Consider the following 20,367-nt stretch of genomic DNA (forward strand, 5'->3'; position numbering starts at 1 on the left):
GTCAGAGCGTCAATGCAACTGTGTACTGTCAGCAGTTGAGCCGTGTTCAAGAAGAACTCAAAACTCTGGAGCCAACACTTCTGAATCGCAAAGGGGTCCTCCTGTTACGGGACAACGCTAAGCTTCACGTGGCTAGGATGACCCGAGACACCATTCTACACCTTCAATGGCAAACACTCTTGCATACGCCATACTCTCTGGAAATTACACCGTCCGATTATCACCTGTTCTATTCCTTGGTCAATCAACTTAGAGGACGCCAGTTCAGATCCTTAGTAGAAGTGCAAAATGCACTTGATACCTTCTTCGCTTCACGGCCCAGCAAGTTCTGCCGCGATGGAATCCATGGCCTTGCAGAACGTTGGCAGAAGCTCATCGAAGCTGATAGGGACTAGTTTTGATCTTCCAGATACGTCTTAGGTGATATATCGAAGTTCGAAGGTGGTGAACGAAAAAGCGACAAAAGTTTCTTGGTTATCTATATAAACGAAAACTTTCAATATCACATTTGTTATACAGTGTTATGAACTAGGAATGCTATTACAAATGCTGAAATTCTAGAGGCCTCTATAGCAGTAAAATGAAGTGTGCAATGCATACCCCATTTACACCCAATTTACTAATTTAAAAACTATTGAATTATGCACTGAATATTGCTTTGATACACTATTTTCGGTTTCAGCACTATAGTTATAATGTTTCTCTTCATCATGTCAAGTGAAATGTTCTTGCGTAAATAATTTTCTTACGGAATCGTGAATGTCCAGAATCAATAGGGGGCTAAATTCAAACCATATTAAGGGATTTTCGGTGTTTTCCCCCCATCCATTGTAGAGCGTGATGCCAAGCCAGTAGCAACGACATGTGGCCGAACACTGTCTTGAAGCAAAGATCATCGTAAACTAAGCAGCAAATGTGGCTCTCTATTTCTCGTAGAACTGTGCAAATAACTTAAAACATTAGTCACCATTAGTTTTGTGTTCATAGGAAATGCTGTGTTGCAATGCGTGTGTTGCAATGTCACACCTAAGTTCCAAAGAATTTCAAATGTTTGTGGGTATGTACACGAGACGAAACGATACAGAAGTTTCGTAAGAAGGCACAAGACGGATCACTAGTGAATCCAGAAGGGTCGTTTGGGAAGACGGATGGTCTACTGGATGATGAGTGTAGGATCGTAGTTTGATATCAAAACAGGATAAAGTGATGCAATATACGACGATCATTTTTAAGGTAAGGTCCGGTTGAAAATGTTTAAGGAAAGCGCGAGCGTTCGTAATTTTGTTCAAGTGCAGTGTTCCTTTGCATCCTTTGAATATAAATAGATGCTATTTGGAATTGCGTCGGCAGCGTGTTAGTATTTGATGTGTGGTGGCCGAAATCAAGAAGATCGAGCAGCACACCGCCTGTGAAGTAAGGTCTGTAATCCGATTTCTGATTACAAGAAATGTGACATCGACAGAAATCCAACGCCAAATCTGTAAGGTGTATGATTTAAACGACATGACTGATAACGGAGTTGGCAAATGGTTGAAACTCTCTAAGGAAGGTCGATAGAATGTTCATGATTAACCAATGTCAGGCCTGCTTTCTAACGCCTAATCACTTCTGTGTGTGGTAGTAATCAAGATTCGTGAAAACAGCCTCTACAGGAGAATTTTACGCTTTCAGAAAATTTCCTACAAGGTTCACGTTCTCTTTTCTACAAAATTGTATCGAAAATATTTGCTTCTCAGGCGGAAAACGTTTATGACGTCCTTCCGCAAAAATCATTTAAAAAGAGCTGAATGTATGTATGTAGAATCTTCTAAAAATACATGATTCAAACGTAAAATGAAATGAAATCTTTGAGTTTTACGTCCTACGGTTATGCCGGTTAGACTAAAGGGGACGGTGATGATGAGTAATGAATGAAATGGTGGAATGAAGAAAGTGGGAGGAAACGGGAGAACCCCGAGGAAACCCACGCACACGGTGTTTGTCCACCACAAAGTTCACTTGGCGAGGACTATGATCAGACTCGGGACCCCAAGCACCAGAAGTGAACGCTCTACCACTGAGCCACCGCGGCCCGCTGATTCAGTTCTTTTTTAATTATAGTACTTCTATTCGCCGTGTAGTAGTTCTTTTTTAATTATAAGACGAACCTTTTTTAAAAAAAAAAAGTTCCTCGTACTATTTAAGAGAAAGGGAGACAGATAATTAAAACAAGTAAATGATAATGGAAGCTGTGGGATGATAATGTGGAAGAAAACGAGAGTACCTGAGAAAACCCACAGACTCAATATTGCCCACCACAAATTTACTTGGCCGGGGATCGATAAAGGGACCCCACGCACCAGAGGTAATCTCTCTAGCATTAGTCACCGTGGCCCCACTTCTCTGTGCAAGTGAATTTTAATATTTATGTTATTCTCCTCGTAATGATGTGTTTAAATTTTTAGTTAGAAACACTGTCACAGTTGATGTTCAGATTACTAATGGCTTTTTTTTCGTCACTTCAAGGTTATAATAGCTGTTGCGTAAGAGTAGACTATCAGTATCAATTCCGCTACACTCTATACAACAGCTGGTGCTGAGAAGTGAGTACGGATCATTTATTTATTTGTTCTGTTTAAGTTTTAGTTGGTAGAGTTTGATATAATTATTCTTATTTACGCTTCTATTTCGTGCTTGCGAATACTCAGTATGTGTAATGCGGTTCCTAATGATCTTAGATATCTATTTCCTGCACTACTACTTTTCTTTCTTTCTTTTCTTTTTCTTTCTTTCTTTTCTTTTTTTTTTCAATTTTTAAAGCGATTTTCATATTCCTTTGCAGCCTTCAAAAACAAATCGTACAATTCGATGTTGTGTCACTGCGCGCACGAATGTTTAGTGATAGATAAAGAGCAGACTTGCCAACCGTACGATAATTTAGTGTGATATACGATAATTTAAGCCTTAACCCTTTATTGGGCAGTGTTGCTCTCAAGCAACATCGCATTCTATTGCGTCATCCGCACGAATTATAGCTTGAGTAATCGTTTACTTGGCATTATTGCTTTCATACAATATTCATATACATGATTTTCGGGCCGATTCTTTAGATACTTCTGTCAAATTTAGTATTGTAGAAGCTTTATTTATTTTATTTTATTTATTTAATTTTTTTATTTGTGGTTTCTTCCTCTGTAGGAAAATATTTAAACGAACTGTTGGTAATTACTGAGAGAATTCTTATGATATTTTAAACATAATAGGGTAATGCTGCTCAGTAGCTACACATAAGACCTATTTTATGGCAATGTTGGTTTGAAATAAACACCCTGTATTTTGTAACCAAAGTATAAAAATACTTAAAAAAATACGAAATTATGATCAGAAAGACATGATTCAACCATAAAAGCAAACTAAATATTTTAATGGTAATGCTATCAATGCTTGCCCATTAAAGGGTTAATGCTATATACGACAAGGCCATTGCGATAATAGGTGACTATACGATAATTTCAGAACGCACACTTTTTTTTTTTTTTTTTTGCAGTTTTTAAATGTGCAAATAAATTGCTTATGTGCAATAAGTAATTATAAAACTTGATTTTAAACAGTCATTTCCGCTAAAATAAATCAATAATGATTTGAGAAATGACAAATGGTAACCCTGCATGCAAATAGCAATTCTGCATCCATTCTTTAATTTAAATTACGTTTATGAGGATGGGGAAATAATGTCGTTTAGAATAGTATTATTAAAGCTTCTTAAAAATGGTGAAGACAGTGAGGCCGATTTGGTGTTCAAAACTGAAGACTACTAGATAAGTAAATATATATTAGTCTATTCCTATTATTAGTAGCATTGTGCTTGTTTCAACAATAATTATATGTGCATAACGAATATATAGGGGCGCGAGTTTTTCGCACTAAGAATTTGAAATTTTCGCGTTTCGTTTTTCATATTTCGCGTTTTGTCGCATTTTCCAAATAAAGTTTTGCATTTTGTCGCATTTTCCAAATAAAATTTCGCATTTTGTAGCTCTTATGGAAAAGATATTTCCTGACATTTTTACAATTGTTCCTTTTTTTTCATAGTTTACTACACAAAATAAAACAGATTTAGATTTAACATGTTTCTCACGCGTATCGGCCTCTTCCACTGAAAGCGAGTATTGCACAAATGACACATTGATATATATACGATCCAGAAACATAAAAATCATCATTTTCGAACTCTTTTTTTCTCAATTGTGGATATTTATCTGCGATTTCCCCATCACGGACTAAGTATCAGGTATCAGCACAATTACAAGAAAATGAATTTAAGCAAGTGAACACGTCAGCTGCTTCAGCATGTTATCCTAAAACGCAGACTTTCAAACAAAGGTGACGGAGCGTTCAGTTTGGCGTCAGCGCCGATGACAAGACTGGCAACGTGTTTTATGAAATTGACCTTGAGTAGCAGAAGACAGAAGGTGTCTGCAATAATGCCATTGGTTAGCTAATTAAAACGGCGTCTCCCCATCCAACTGCGATGGTGATAGCTAACGTGCAACATGTTCTCTATAGCCGTGTCCGAATCACCCAAAATGCACCGTTCATGCCACGTTCTACCGTTCCATCAGCAGAAAACTGCGTTTCTAAATTAATGAAAATGCATTTTTAAAATTTCGCGTTATTTCGCGTATTCGTAGAAATTTCGCGCAAAACTGCCGATTTCACGTTTTATCGCGCAATCGAAACCAATGAAAATACATACAGAATATCATAGAACTCCCAGAAATTGAAAATTACTTAATTCTGACGCATTTCGTTTTATCGCGCATTGCGAAAAACTCGTGCCTCTACGAATATACGATAATTTTTTGTAATTTACGATACTTTTAAAGACGAAAATCGACAATTTTGTTCTCTGAGGTTGGCAACTGGTAAAGAGGAAAGTTATTTGGTCTCTCCTATAATATTTCTGCTGCAGCACGTGCATATATTCTTATCGCTGCTATGTTAGCTTCTCTTCTCACTTGGAGCATATGGTCTCACTCTCACACCAGCGCCCTCAGATGAAACAAAATTTCTCTAAGGGTGAACGTATATTGTTACTTTTTAAAAAGATACTGTAAATAATTGCAGACAAAATCGCTGTAAGTAATGTCAATATTATCAACTCAAAGATTAAGTGATGGCATTGGTAAGTAACAATAGCATCAACTCCGTAACTTGGAAGTTTTCGGGGAGGGGGAGGGACAAGCATTAGTACGTGTATTTGGGCCCCCTAGAAAAAGTTGTTTTTCTAATTCTTTGGCCCCCTCTTTCCATCTTTCTCTTATTCTTTATGGGCTCCCCGGAGCCTGTGAGCCCTCCGCACAGCAAGGTCTACGGAGCCGTTAGTTACGCCCCTGGGGCCGTTCCGTACATGACAAAAATTATTAAGAAGATATTACTGGCCCACGACTCATTTTTGATTTATTTACTTTTTGAGTGCTGTTTTGCTTATGTAATGTAGTGAACCTATTTGATGCTTCATTTATAATTTCATGTTCGTATCGCATATAGAGTAAGAACATCTTGTCTCAAAATGGGACCCCTCGAACGGCGGGGAGTTTCCCTGGGGGAGGCAGTTGCCCCTCCTGCCTCCCACAAGTTATAGCTCTGAATAGTATATTTATCCGCATGGGAAATACTTTCTTTCTCATCTATTACGTAAATCAAAAAGCAAATCCATGAATATTGTAGCGTGGCGCCAGCTAATAAAAATTTTTTTTTTGTTATGTCGCCACACTCCACGAATAATTAAATAGTTTGCTACAATTATTCGAAATGAAAGTGTGAAGTATTTTCTATTTTTTTAAAATTCTTAAAAATGAGAAATCAGTTCACTAGACGGGAATCATCTTTTGCTTTCCTCAAAAGCTTCTTCCCTCTCCCTCTCTCTCTTTTGTTGTATTTTTTTGTGCGTCTAGCTTCCCCCGTTAGCCAGCACAGCTGCGTGGAACCAACCCTCTATCTTAAATAAATAAAGGTTGTGATCTTTCACTTCCAGGGAAATATAATAAATTCTTGTAGGAAAAAGAAAGCAAATTTATCCGTCAGTACTAAAAACATTTAGATAAACACAGAGACGCCAGAGTATCAATTAAATTGTATCCTCTATCTGAAAACGTACAAGAGGTTATTTTCTTAAATCTCAAACATTTTTTTGTAACGACATTAATGTATTTTATTGTAGACTTCGTCTATAAGAGTGCTTTCATAATTTAGAAAATAGCTATGATTTTGGACATTTATAATGTTAAACTGTCAGTGAAGTAAAGAGAAATTACTTCCCATGTTACAGCTGCTAATATGAACTTTTCAACCTTCTAAACTTTGGTCAATCTCAATGGTTCCTATGAGCATCTGTAGTAATCAAAATTGTCTCAATAAATTTGGTTTTATGTATCTCTGTGCTCATATTGTTAATGCAAGGTCGAAGGTTACTAAACCTAAAGGTTATCTAAATTTAAAGGAAATGATGTAATGTTAAAAGGAAGTCTTTAAGGGCGTATCCGAACACCTCATTGCGCAGCGCGAAGAGTAAATCTTGGAATTTTTCGATAAGCCGGATCCAATCCGAAAAGATTCTCTTTTCTTCTATGACCGTCCCCCATTTCCACACGTAACTATCAGTACAGTGTGAAGAAGATAAGCGTAGAACAAAAGTCCCCTGCAGGATCGCTCCGAGAGTGATCCCTAAAGTTATTCAGGAGAGTTAGTCGGGTTATTCTACGAGAAGGTGTGGGCCTTCGCCCATCACCCCTCGGGGTCAACAGTATCTTCTACCGTCGACGTTGGACTTGTAATTTCTTTCTAAGACCGTTCCTCGCACGGGAGAACTTAACTTTTCTCTTACGGCTGAGACCCCCGGACTCTGTTAACCACAGGTCTCTTGTCATTATCCGAGGCTTACAGTCCAACCACCATACCGGCCTTTACATCTTGTCGGTAGTCATTTCACAAACATGACACGACCGTAGAACATTAACCATCACGTGCAGACGACTGAGCTTGTTTGTTCTTAATAGTTTTCATCGTGACGACTCCTCGTCGCTCACATAACTCTATACAGCGTAACTTTACAACAGCGTTGTGTGTTTCTTAAATCTGCAATCGCAAGATTTACATTGGAACTGTTTCACTCCGTATAAGTGAGTCTAACGACAACTTCAATCTCATTATCACTAAATGAACTTGCTTTTCCTTCGTTGGATTTTCGTCATCCATAGTTAAGTGACTCTTAACGGCTTCCTTGCCTACACAACCCTGTAAAGTGATACGAACCTTGCACCTGTGAACTGTGTTGTACTAGTCTCCGGACTACGTGAGTCGCCAATAAAATCTCCTCTCACTCAAATCGGAGTTACGTCATTTAAAACTACTCACATCAACCTCACCTACTCATTTCTAAAGTTTGATCAGCCTCCATCCTTGGTGAAACACCTTGTGGTCTACAGGAAGCCCAGAATCTCATTGGAACGTCCTTCTTCGAAGCCCGCTCTCAATTGGATCTGAGTTACCTTCCGGCACTGCCAACGATTCTCGACAACCTTCCCAACAGTGGCCCAGCGTGTGCGATGTCTCCACTTCCAGAGAAGCCTAATCTGGTACGTAGCCCATGAAGACCTCTTTTTAGTACGGCCGACTGGGAACATTTTCCATCTCCTTCTCTTAGCGTCTCTGCCGCTCGAGACACTAGTGAGTATTTACATCTTAAGTGTTGTCCCTTGTGAATAGTGATTTTGCTACCAGGCGTGTTTTACGGAATGTCCACAGGAGCACCAAGCTAACCCCCATTGGATTATCGTCATCTCTAATCCGAGACTTCTGGACGTAGGAACCGAATCTCAGGTGGGTTATCATTGTCATTTTAATTTTGATTTATTCAGTGATCACTAGCATTCCCAACATAAACTTTCTGCTTAACTGTAAAAAGGGGAATCACCTCCCAAGGAACTTTGAACTTTTACTTATTGTGTTATTATTTGGTAATTACCTGTCTTGCAAAGGAAAGACCTCTGAAGCTAATTTAACTTTAATGTTCAATTTATCTTATTTTGTTTAATAAACCGATTATTGTTTATTGGCGCATAGTGATGATATTTCAATCACTCCGCCTTTGTTAATATAATTGAAGTTGTTAATTCAAGCATCTTACTTGACTTGTAATATTGGTTATATATAGGTATCGGCTCGTAGTGGTAGTATTCTAATCACTTGCCGTACTTTACTGTTCATTGTGTTAAACAACTCTTCCTTTGTGTACCAACCCGCTCGTCTCATTCTCATTCGACCGCCAAATCTAGTTCTTTAATTGTATCGGGACCTCCACTGTCCCCCTGACGAGTGCATTACTCGATAGCCTGTTGTAGAGATGATCTCGGCGCCTCCGCGCCCCACAGTCGCTTAATTATAATTTAATTGTTGTTTCGCTAATCGAGCTTCGCAGCTCGCCCTGGTGTTGGACTCAGGTCGGTCCCCGTAATAAAACAGCCCTTTTGAGGGCTACCCAGTGCGTTAATTGTGTCTTATTATCGGTATAGACCACCATCACAAAGTGGTCATTATTAGCGACAGATCGATACACACGATCCTTCGATCCCCTTGTGAACAACTAATACCTGCGGTGAGGATCTAACCCGATCCTACCCCTTTCTCTTACTACTACCACAAACTGGTGGCTTGTTTGAGATACGATCCCAGATTGGTAACGAACTGGAGATCTGTCGTAGATGATACTCATTAGTGTCACTCGTTAGTGACCATTAGAATTAGCTAGCGACTAAAGTTGTTTCCCCACCATCTCTCCGAGTGGTGGCCTTGTACGAGAGCATTATATTACATAATTTGTTAATAATCACCCTGCGGTCATATAATTGTCAATTAATTGGCTATCGTTCTCTTTCGGTGTAGCATCACCTTGTTGGTACCATCATAAATCAGTTAAGCTGTCCATTTCTTTACATACTTGTACATTTCGGTTTATTCTCGTAGTCAGATTGATCTACTACTTGGGAGCGTGTAAATTATTGGCTACCATCCATAACCTGAATGCCAGTGGTCCAATCTCTATTTTGGTAATTCTAAACCATTCAAAATTCCTACAAGGAGTCGCCCCAGCCACTCTTTCCTCCCCGAAAAGATTAGCTGGCTCCGCGACCCCACAAACTGGTGGTCACCAGTGGGATTCGATCTTATCACCGCTTTAAAACCAAAAACTTGTAGGCAGCGGTGAAATAGGTAAAGTAACCTGCCACCGGCCCCGATATAAAAACTGTTGGCGAGCGGTAGAATTCCTACCCTACTCGCACTCCTTCAAATAAAGTTGAAAAGGTTGACAGTAACTCAAATTGATAAATTGATAATTTGTTCAATTGGTAGCCATCTTACGGGTATTATTTAAACCTTGAAAATTACCTGTGTAATTGGTTGTATTTTGTGGTAATTTATTCATTAACTTTAAGTGAAATTGAGGTCTATTATAATTCATTGTATAACTCTGTAATTAAGTTAAGTTGTGTGTTTTGAGTAGTTTATACACACCATTTAAAGTATCTTCACTTTTTGAATAACATAAGTTAGCTTTTCAAAAACCAAATCTTTGACGTAACGTTTCTTTTATTTGTTCTTTAAAACAAACAAAAAAAAAAGAAAATCAATTTTGTTCATTTATCACTCTACAAGTTAAGAAAAACATAGCTCTTCTTAAGACCGAGTCGTTATTGCCGTGGTAGTTTTGTAAATAACCCCTAAGGCAAAAGAAAACCTCTTCCATTGAGACGTAACAGGACACCTACCCTAACCATCGAGAATTTTTCAGTCTTCGCTGGACAGAAAAGCTCCTCTATCTTTCTTTTTGACCTTGTTCGCTTAACAGCCAACAAAAACAAAAGAAAGAGGGAGACGGAAACCTTCTTCCGAAGCTATTAATCAGCGGGTTGTTATTCTCAGTTACGAGGATTTCTTTTCGTCTTAAACTCAGATATATCTAGTGTAACCTTAGTTTAGAATACTAACTTAGATTTAATTCGGAGGCGTATATAGAGAATCTTTAAGTTAAACACTCTTCCCTTAAGTCATTGCATTTAAACTATTGCAATTATATAAGATTCGTATTTAACTTGTTTGAGTCAACCATACTCATATTAAGTAATTTTGTAATTTAGAAAACTCTAGGAAACAAACAAATCGAGACATCCCTTTGTAATCATGTTAGGACATCATAAGTTACATTACCCTATTTATAAAGAGAGTGATTTAATTGTCAGTGACGACAAATTCAAGTACCTACTTGCTAAACCAGGCGTCCTACCTAAGTTTGAATTGTACAACCCAACTTACGGGTTACCCGAACAAGAAGAAATTGTTAAAAATCTTCGCGGCTTACGTTTTAAGAAATACTATGAGTTACATCTTCAGACAGACCTTGCTAACAGCTCTGAAATCATCTTCAATGGAGTAAAAACAATGTCTCTACATTATCTCTCAAATCTCATTGAACACCATGATGAGTTAAGATCATCTATTCTTTATGCATTTGCGGGTCCAAACCCTCGCGTACAAATTGTTGCAATGTTGCCATTAGTGGACATAAATATCGTCCTAAAGCGTCTTGAATCAACCTTAGTAGATTTGCGTCTTGTCAAGTATTGCAAACTAAATGACCCCTTGTATTCTTTGCGAATGCATAACGACTTCGCATTCTTGGTCACATCCACTAACCGAAGTAATCTGAATCTGACAGCAAACGTTAATTTATTCCAGGAAAATGTGTCTATTTATGAATATTGTTAGTAGAGAAATTGAGAAAACCTTATACAAACGCTTGCACATGTAGATAAATTTTGGGAAATTGTAGTTAATGAAAGCGTAATAATGTTTGTATATCTTTAGTTAGATTTCCTTCACAATGGCTCCGTAAATTCAAAGTGATTTAAAGATATTAATTTAAATCTAAATGTCATCTAAGTCGGACGTAAAACGCTATCATCCTCAATACCATTCGTATGTTCAATTTTGGTGCTATTATTATTGTTTTAAGCTCTCGCTCACCTTTAATTGTAGTGTATTGGATCGAGAATACTCTCCTTACACCTCATAGAAGACTATTAAAGTGCGATTGATATGTACACATACATATCTCCTGTATATTATATTGCTCTCGACAGTACTTCTAAGCCTGTACTTTAGTTTTAGCAACATAACTTGATGCATCATAATACACGAAGTACGTAATTGTAGTACATAATGCTCTATTTATGTCAATCGTGGCCCTCTCGCGTAGGCATACAGTCGTAGTCGTTCTTTAACTGACAACCTCTGTTACGCCAGACCGGCACTTTATACGATTGCTCCTTGAAAAGAGGTCCGCTATGTATCTCAATCTGCCGACCTCGGGTTGCAAAACTCTATTTGCAAAACCCCAGTTTTCTTCTAGAAAACCCAAATGTGCTCAAAGGTGAATATGAGCCAAGAGGAGGAAGCCCAGTGTTTTGACTCTTGCAGAAATGTGGAATGCGTGTGAGAAGATAGTGATATGTAAATTAGTATGCTCTCATTTATCTGTGTGTTATTCTAAAGTCTCCAGAAAAATCACGTGAAATTTCGGTCGAACATCCTCAGCTCCCCTGTACAAATTGATGCGAGAAAACAATTGAAATTGATTAAATCTAGATCCATATGCCATTTTACTTCCTGCTGAAAATCTCAGGATGCACCAACAAGTATTTATGACTGTCCACCCTTGTAGAAAAAGGTTGTCCGCGCTAAATAATTCTGATATGATAGCCGTGGTTTAAGTAGATGTGTAATCTTTTCTTAATGTTTTATGAGCTCAATGCCGTTGTGATCTCTAGTGTTGAAAACCTGTGACGCATTAAACTCCTAAAGCGAAATTCGCAGTAATAATTACGAAAACGTGACCAACTTCTGTGCTCCATTTATAGAGAATGCCGCCCTCTAAGATCGAAATTTTAACTAGAAAATTGTCTCGTTCTTAATTTAATTATTGTACGTGTTGTTAAGTAAAAGTTAACAATCCATTAATTAAGCAATGTCTTAAAGATTCTCGGGATATTCGCCAATATCACCCTATAATCATTTAAGTTAAGGGTCAAGTATTGTATGAGTTGTATAATATTTAAATATACTCATCTAATTGTTATTACTATTATCTCCTTGTAATGTGTAAAATGTGTATAACCTTGGTATATATGAGTACTCTAATCTCACGTTAATTAAGCAAGAAGTAATATATATATCCAATTAGTTTTACTGGTAGTATTAGAAAACCAATACCGCTTCACTCTCCGGTTAAAAATAAACTGTTTTCGCTACTATAACTATTAAACTTCTTGGCAAATTAGTCGCTCAATTAACGAAGGTAGCGTGAACGAGCTTCATTTTAATAAATACTCCTTATTTATTTCAAGATCCTAAAGTTACTAATGATCTTACTGTGTGTTGTAATTGTGTATTTAAGGTTAAAGCTTTTGTTACCTTCACCAATATGTATTATTTGTGTCGATTGCATAATATAAATGCACATGTTTAGTATAATTGATAAAACACTTCTTTAGTGTTGACCAAGTGAAATAATTAAACTCATTCAATTGCTACATCGTCCTAAGCAGTTTCAAACGATGTATGTTATATTTGGTGCAAATTCATTACGTCACTATAAATTAATGAACCCATATTCTCTATGTTTTAAATTGTATTTCAATAGGATGCCGAAAACTTATTTGACTTATGCTTGCATAAATACTCAAACCTATATAGATATCAAGAGCGATAAAGTTTTTAATTTCTTAATGAAGTATGATATGTTTAAATTTGAAAGTTTCATACTCTTTCAGTTAATTCATTAGATAATTATTGTAATTTCTTGGTGTTCCTTCAGAACTAATAAAAAAGAAATTTTATACCAATATTTTAGTAAATTGCTCGTAGTTTTTAAAAATGTGTAAGTAACTCTGCTTCTGTTAAAGATCTCAGAAAACTCCTGCTCTGCTTTAAAAAAAAAAAAAAAAACAGATGTTTACTGTTCTTCCAAAATCACAGAGGCATTGGAAAAGAAAAAGAAAAAGAACATTCCTTATATGTTAGTTGTATAGCAGATATATATATATACACTCTAACTCTGTTCTTTTGTTGGAAAACCTACCTCTCTTGAAAAGTATCAAGTTTCACTCAAGGCAATTCTGCCTGCCGTTAAAGGTCTAGACTAAATTCTTTCAAAGGTCACTTGTAAGGAAACTATGAATGGAAAACGAAAACTTCCGTATTGGAGTGAGTAAAACTCCCTCACATCCCTTCGTTATCTTAATGTTTTGTTTGGGTGCAACAGGTCAAACACCCAAGCATTCCTTTTTACTTCCTTATTTTGGTTTGGTAAAAGAAAAAGAAAACTCTTGTTTTCCGAACTTGATAATCTTTTTTTTTTGCTTATAGCAAATAAATTCTAGTATCAATATCAGAGCTACTAAAACCAATGGTTTTAATTAATGTAATTAGATCCAAATTTTTGAAGTCAATTATTGTAGTGGTTTTGGTTAATCTTGGTTTCAACAGAGAAACAATCCAAGATAATATATGAAATTTAAGAATTACAAATGAGTTAGGTAAATCATAATCTATAAGTATGATTCCAAATATGTATGTTTATTCCTTATGAAATGTTAATTATATATGAATAGATTCTAAGTTTACTATGTCACCTAAAGGTTATTGGTATTTTCATATTTGATTAAATTGGCCTATGTATACTAATAATCAAGGTCAAAATCAGTACTTATACATATAAATATTCATATATATATATATATATATATATATATATATATATATATATATATATATATATATATATATATATATATAACATTATAATTAATTAATTTTAAGATAATGTGACTCAACGTACACCAGAGTGCAAACTCAGTATAGGAGATCAGTGTTGTTAACCACCTAGCTCAAAATTTTTAGGTAAAATTTTTACAATGTTGCCAACCTTTCCAAAAATTTTTGGTTGCCTTAGTATCTAGCAAAAAAAAAAAATCTTAGATTTGACAAATCAAACTAAATTTTTTTTCCCTTGAGGGGCGTCGACTGTAGCGTGGCGCCAGCTAATAAAAATTTTTTTTTTGTTATGTCGCCACACTCCACGAATAATTAAATAGTTTGCTACAATTATTCGAAATGAAAGTGTGAAGTATTTTCTATTTTTTTAAAATTCTTAAAAATGAGAAATCAGTTCACTAGACGGGAATCATCTTTTGCTTTCCTCAAAAGCTTCTTCCCTCTCCCTCTCTCTCTTTTGTTGTATTTTTTTGTGCGTCTAGCTTCCCCCGTTAGCCAGCACAGCTGCGTGGAACCAACCCTCTATCTTAAATAAATAAAGGTTGTGATCTTTCACTTCCAGGGAAATATAATAAATTCTTGTAGGAAAAAGAAAGCAAATTTATCCGTCAGTACTAAAAACATTTAGATAAACACAGAGACGCCAGAGTATCAATTAAATTGTATCCTCTATCTGAAAACGTACAAGAGGTTATTTTCTTAAATCTCAAACATTTTTTTGTAACGACATTAATGTATTTTATTGTAGACTTCGTCTATAAGAGTGCTTTCATAATTTAGAAAATAGCTATGATTTTGGACATTTATAATGTTAAACTGTCAGTGAAGTAAAGAGAAATTACTTCCCATGTTACAGCTGCTAATATGAACTTTTCAACCTTCTAAACTTTGGTCAATCTCAATGGTTCCTATGAGCATCTGTAGTAATCAAAATTGTCTCAATAAATTTGGTTTTATGTATCTCTGTGCTCATATTGTTAATGCAAGGTCGAAGGTTACTAAACCTAAAGGTTATCTAAATTTAAAGGAAATGATGCAATGTTAAAAGGAAGTCTTTAAGGGCGTATCCGAACACCTCATTGCGCAGCGCGAAGAGTAAATCTTGGAATTTTTCGATAAGCCGGATCCAATCCGAAAAGATTCTCTTTTCTTCTATGACCGTCCCCCATTTCCACACGTAACTATCAGTACAGTGTGAAGAAGATAAGCGTAGAACAAAAGTCCCCTGCAGGATCGCTCCGAGAGTGATCCCTAAAGTTATTCAGGAGAGTTAGTCGGGTTATTCTACGAGAAGGTGTGGGCCTTCGCCCATCACCCCTCGGGGTCAACAGTATCTTCTACCGTCGACGTTGGACTTGTAATTTCTTTCTAAGACCGTTCCTCGCACGGGAGAACTTAACTTTTCTCTTACGGCTGAGACCCCCGGACTCTGTTAACCACAGGTCTCTTGTCATTATCCGAGGCTTACAGTCCAACCACCATACCGGCCTTTACATCTTGTCGGTAGTCATTTCACAAACATGACACGACCGTAGAACATTAACCATCACGTGCAGACGACTGAGCTTGTTTGTTCTTAATAGTTTTCATCGTGACGACTCCTCGTCGCTCACATAACTCTATACAGCGTAACTTTACAACAGCGTTGTGTGTTTCTTAAATCTGCAATCGCAAGATTTACATTGGAACTGTTTCACTCCGTATAAGTGAGTCTAACGACAACTTCAATCTCATTATCACTAAATGAACTTGCTTTTCCTTCGTTGGATTTTCGTCATCCATAGTTAAGTGACTCTTAACGGCTTCCTTGCCTACACAACCCTGTAAAGTGATACGAACCTTGCACCTGTGAACTGTGTTGTACTAGTCTCCGGACTACGTGAGTCGCCAATAAAATCTCCTCTCACTCAAATCGGAGTTACGTCATTTAAAACTACTCACATCAACCTCACCTACTCATTTCTAAAGTTTGATCAGCCTCCATCCTTGGTGAAACACCTTGTGGTCTACAGGAAGCCCAGAATCTCATTGGAACGTCCTTCTTCGAAGCCCGCTCTCAATTGGATCTGAGTTACCTTCCGGCACTGCCAACGATTCTCGACAACCTTCCCAACAGTGGCCCAGCGTGTGCGATGTCTCCACTTCCAGAGAAGCCTAATCTGGTACGTAGCCCATGAAGACCTCTTTTTAGTACGGCCGACTGGGAACATTTTCCATCTCCTTCTCTTAGCGTCTCTGCCGCTCGAGACACTAGTGAGTATTTACATCTTAAGTGTTGTCCCTTGTGAATAGTGATTTTGCTACCAGGCGTGTTTTACGGAATGTCCACAGGAGCACCAAGCTAACCCCCATTGGATTATCGTAATCTCTAATCCGAGACTTCTGGACGTAGGAACCGAATCTCAGGTGGGTTATCATTGTCATTTTAATTTTGATTTATTCAGTGATCACTAGCATTCCCAACATAAACTTTCTGCTTAACTGTAAAAAGGGGAATCACCTCCCAAGGAACTTTGAACTTTTACTTATTGTGTTATTATTTGGTAATTACCTGTCTTGCAAAGGAAAGACCTCTGAAGCTAATTTAACTTTAATGTTCAATTTATCTTATTTTGTTTAATAAACCGATTATTGTTTATTGGCGCATAGTGATGATATTTCAATCACTCCGCCTTTGTTAATATAATTGAAGTTGTTAATTCAAGCATCTTACTTGACTTGTAATATTGGTTATATATAGGTATCGGCTCGTAGTGGTAGTATTCTAATCACTTGCCGTACTTTACTGTTCATTGTGTTAAACAACTCTTCCTTTGTGTACCAACCCGCTCGTCTCATTCTCATTCGACCGCCAAATCTAGTTCTTTAATTGTATCGGGACCTCCACTGTCCCCCTGACGAGTGCATTACTCGATAGCCTGTTGTAGAGATGATCTCGGCGCCTCCGCGCCCCACAGTCGCTTAATTATAATTTAATTGTTGTTTCGCTAATCGAGCTTCGCAGCTCGCCCTGGTGTTGGACTCAGGTCGGTCCCCGTAATAAAACAGCCCTTTTGAGGGCTACCCAGTGCGTTAATTGTGTCTTATTATCGGTATAGACCACCATCACAAAGTGGTCATTATTAGCGACAGATCGATACACACGATCCTTCGATCCCCTTGTGAACAACTAATACCTGCGGTGAGGATCTAACCCGATCCTACCCCTTTCTCTTACTACTACCACAAACTGGTGGCTTGTTTGAGATACGATCCCAGATTGGTAACGAACTGGAGATCTGTCGTAGATGATACTCATTAGTGTCACTCGTTAGTGACCATTAGAATTAGCTAGCGACTAAAGTTGTTTCCCCACCATCTCTCCGAGTGGTGGCCTTGTACGAGAGCATTATATTACATAATTTGTTAATAATCACCCTGCGGTCATATAATTGTCAATTAATTGGCTATCGTTCTCTTTCGGTGTAGCATCACCTTGTTGGTACCATCATAAATCAGTTAAGCTGTCCATTTCTTTACATACTTGTACATTTCGGTTTATTCTCGTAGTCAGATTGATCTACTACTTGGGAGCGTGTAAATTATTGGCTACCATCCATAACCTGAATGCCAGTGGTCCAATCTCTATTTTGGTAATTCTAAACCATTCAAAATTCCTACAAGGAGTCGCCCCAGCCACTCTTTCCTCCCCGAAAAGATTAGCTGGCTCCGCGACCCCACAATATAGATAATATTTTCCCCCTTAAGTTCTGTTTCTAGCTGTTTCTTCATAAGCTATTTGCTTTTCTCCTGCACTTACTGGTTTGCTTTGTTTATGTTTATTAGAATATCTTACGGAAGCCCTGGCTACTTGCTTGGACAACATCTTGAAATAGTGGCGCGCGCTTCGCGTATTTTGTCATTGGCTCTATTCTAACTATTTTGTCTTAAAATTTTGACTTTGGTCCAGGATTTCCATGCTATATAGAGGTGTGCTTATGCCTGGATCCGAAATGTTCTTAGTATATGCTTCGACAATACACCAGAATATATTACATATGTTGTGGATTTGTTTCTTATGGAAGAATGAACTGCCAATCGTCCCGTTCTCAGTGTTGCTAACTTACAATTATTGTTATTATTTTTCTTTAAGAATTGTTGTCAAACAGTTGTGTCATTTCAGAAAAAAAATATGCCGAAATATTCATTATACCACAAAAAAGTAGTCCGTGCTCTCCCTTGAGATACTAAGTTCCTTACACCTATACTGCAGATCATTGCATGGTTTATAATTTGAGAGAAAGAAGTTAAAAAGCATCGAAACTGCATCACTGACTCGTTACGAAGTAGTATAGTATATGAGGTTAATTCTTCATGTAATAATTCTTATATCGCCTTTTAAAAATAGGATCAGATTAAATGAATATTTAGGAGATGCGAAACTGAATGTCCAGTGTCAGGATTGACAAAACATCCGAAGGAACTTTAAAAATGCAAGAATTTTATTATGTTGGATAGGAAGCTTCAAACTTTTTCCCTTTCTCGTCAAGCTGCGATAAAATTAAAAGGCATGTGCTATTTATATGTTTGAACGTTCAACGTTCCAGGTTGAAATAAAGTGTAGTCTATACAAGCATCAAATAATAATTCTCTTCAATTAGGATCACTCCAGATGGGGCTTATAAGATGGTTATGTTATTAGGGCTACGATAGTGAGGCTTATAAGATTGTTATGTTACTAGGATTACGCTAGTGGGGCTTATAAGATTGTAATATTATTAGAATTACGCTAGTGGGGCTTATAAGATTGTAATATTATTAGGATTACGCCAGTGGGGTTTATAAGATTGTAATGTTATTAGGATTATGTTAGTGAGGCTTAAAATTGTAATGTTATTAGGATTATGTTAGTGGAGCTTATAAGATTGTAATGTTATTAGGATTACGCTAGTGTGGCTTGTAAGATTGTAATGTTATTAGGATTATGTTAGTGGAGCTTACAAGATTGTAATATTAGGATTACGTTAGTGACGCTCATTAGATTGTAATGTTATGAGAATTACGCTAGTGAGGATTATAAGATTTTAATGTTATTAGATTTCGCTAGTGGTGCTTATAAGATTATCAAGTTATTATGATTACGCTAGTGGGACCTGTAAGATTGTAATGTTATTAGGATTACAGTAGTAGGGCTTATAAGACTGCAATGTTGTTAGGATTACAGTAGTGGGGCTTATAAGATTGTAATGTAATTAGAATTACGTTAATGATGCTTATAAGATTATAAAGTTATTAGGATTACTCTAGTGGTGTTTATAAAATTATGACGTTATTAGGATTACGATAGTGGGGCTTATAAGATTGTATTATTAGGTTACGCTAGTGTGGATTATGTGATTGTACTGTTAGTACGTACGGTCGTTACTCCACACTATTGAACAAAAACGCATTTTTGAATTCTGTTTTCTAGGGCGTTTATCTCTTCCGAATTTGTTAATGGAGTCAATCCGTTAGCATCTTAATGGTTTATCGGCAGCTATCTATATCCCATATCTCATTCATTGAAATATGGAGATTTGTGTGATTCTATTTATTGTCTTTACAAGTGTTTATTTACTCTAGAAGCACGAATATTTACAGTAGAAAGTAGTCCTTTCCCTCTCGAAGTGCGTAAAATAAATTAACTCACTAACTAAACAATAATAATAAATGCCGTCCTTAATGGGTACGGGACTCAATTGAGAACAGTTTTCGTCGGACCTAGGTTTCCAGCCAACTTGCAATATTTTGCTTGTACTCAACAACCCCCAGAGCATATATTATACGTCATTCTAGCATGGAGCTTCTTTAGGCGCAGGATCCAATTGGGAGTAATTGGTTCAAGACCGGCCCTAATAATAATAATGTAATGCATATGCAATTAATCAGCATCATTTATTGAAGGAACGACATAATTATAATGGCATCTCGGCGGGATCGAGTTCCATACTCGCAGTTATATATTGTAATATTTTACACGTAGCTTATGTTTATAAACAACAACGAATGCTTTTTATTTATAAATAAAAGTATGTGTTCTTTCACTACTACTACTACAAAGAAGCAGACAGCAAAATATTTATTATTATTAGGTCACGTAACAGAAGAAAACACTAGCTACACTGTTGTTTAAAAGAAGGTACAAAACAAGTTGCAAAACTTAAATTAGTATCAGTTTTAGCTGATCATTTATGCTTTTACTTAGCTTGCCAGGAGAAAAAAAAAAAAAAAAAAACTAGCTCAAGTTTCTTAGGTTGTCTAGAGCTCTAAGGTAGTTTGCCTACTTAGCTGGCCTGGAGGTAAGTGGCAATTTAAATACCTTTTTTAGCTTGCCTAGAGCTCTATAAAATAACCCTAACCACAACCACCTTGCTGTCCTAGAGTTCTGTGGGTTCTTTGCCTATTTAGCTTGCCTAAAGCTTGCGGGGCCTTAACTTTTTGGCTTGCCTGGATCACTAAAAATTACTAAACTACTACCAC

The 20,367-nt window shown here is 36.9% G+C and overlaps 1 protein-coding gene across 1 annotated transcript in view; it reads left to right on the forward strand.

The window, feature by feature from the left end:
• The first annotated feature begins 2,523 nt into the window (after nucleotides 1-2,523).
• Nucleotides 2,524-20,367, forward strand: part of LOC145694625 (cytochrome P450 6k1-like) — a 46,399-nt gene continuing 28,555 nt past the window's right edge. The window contains exon 1 of the mRNA XM_081771027.1: nucleotides 2,524-2,582. The gene's annotated coding sequence lies outside the window, so the exon portion shown is untranslated. The remainder of the gene's footprint in view (nucleotides 2,583-20,367) is intronic.

Source organism: Thermobia domestica, chromosome 9 (assembly GCF_964235325.1).
Source record: "Thermobia domestica chromosome 9, izTheDome1.hap1.1, whole genome shotgun sequence".
In the NCBI taxonomy this organism is placed as follows: Eukaryota; Metazoa; Arthropoda; class Insecta; order Zygentoma; family Lepismatidae; genus Thermobia; species Thermobia domestica.